The sequence below is a fragment of the Schistocerca piceifrons genome, chromosome 5 (assembly GCF_021461385.2).
Source record: "Schistocerca piceifrons isolate TAMUIC-IGC-003096 chromosome 5, iqSchPice1.1, whole genome shotgun sequence".
Taxonomy (NCBI): Eukaryota; Metazoa; Arthropoda; class Insecta; order Orthoptera; family Acrididae; genus Schistocerca; species Schistocerca piceifrons.
The window spans coordinates 693,786,499-693,787,852 of NC_060142.1; the positions used below are offsets into that span (position 1 = coordinate 693,786,499).

The following is a 1,354-nucleotide window of genomic DNA, read 5'->3' on the forward strand; positions in this document are numbered from 1 at the left end:
GGGATCGGAATCCTCAGAAGCGCCGGCGGCGCCGCTTACATGGGCTTGCATGACACGCCTCCCACGCGATCACGCGCTGTCCTCCTGACCCCAGCCTCTTCCAGAAGCTGTTGATCACGTAACCCACACTACCCTTATCACAAAAACACAGTTCCTCCTGCAACCTGGCGCTCCTTCTGACGTTAGGTTACTCTTTTACTGGCACACCTTGTGCAACATTGGCAACGGCCTTGGCGCAGTGGATACACCGGTTCCCGTGAGATCACCGAAGTTAAGCGCTGTCGGGCGTGGCCGGCATTTGGATGGGTGACCATCCGGGCCGCCATGTGCTGTTGCCATTTTTCGGGGTGCACTCAGCCTCTTGATGCCAATTGAGGAGCTACTCCACCGAATAGTAGCGGCTCCGGTCAAGAATACCATCATAACGACCGGGAGAGCGGTGTGCTGACCACACGCCCCTCCTATCCGCATCCTCAGCTGAGGATGATACGGCGGTCGGATGGTTCCGATGGGCCACTTGTGCCCTGAAGACGGAGTGCTTGTTCAACGTTATATCCTTAGCTATACACTCTCAATACTTCACGCTACTCGTTCGCGACACATACGCGACAATGTGCCGCCAGACTCTCACGGTGAATCTGTGTGCGGTTTAGACGCTTTCCTGCTGTTATGCGTACTCCAGTTTCGGAGTACGTTTCCAGTTGACACGTCAATTCGCTCCCACACTATGACACAACTGTTATCCGTACCGCAGCATAACTATGTCTGTAGGGCACCCGAAGCATGTACTGTGGTCTGACAAGCGCCAGTCTTGTGGCGTGATGGTCTTAGCTTAGGAGAAAATGTGTAACGTCCTTGCTGAAGTCTCCGAGTAAATTTCCAACAGTATTTTGGTCCACTAAGTGTTCCTGCTGCTAAGAGTGCTGAAGATTAGATGGGTAGATCACATAACTAATGAGGAGGTACTGAATAGGATTGGGGAGAAGAGGAGTATGTGACACAACTTGACTAGAAGAAGGGATCGGTTGGTAGGACATGTTCTGAGGCATCAAGGGATCACAAATTTAGTATTGGAGGCAAGCGTGGAGGGTAAAAATCGTAGAGGGAGACCAAGAGATGAATACACTAAGCAGATTCAGAAGGATGTAGGTTGCAGTACGTACTGGGAGATGAAGAAGCTTGCACAGGATAGAGTAGCATGGAGAGCTGTATCAAACCAGTCTCAGGACTGAAGACCACAACAACAACAAGTGTTCCTACTTTCTTTATGTCTTCTTAGTAGTTCCTGTTCGGAAACGAAGTTTCCAGACGATAGTACTTAATGACCATTGTTTCATACTGAATCTGGTAATAG

The 1,354-nt window shown here is 50.2% G+C and overlaps 1 pseudogene; it reads left to right on the forward strand.

Moving 5' to 3' along the window:
• The first annotated feature begins 220 nt into the window (after positions 1–220).
• LOC124799746 lies at positions 221–338 on the forward strand (annotated as a pseudogene).
• Positions 339–1,354: the final 1,016 nt, after the last annotated feature.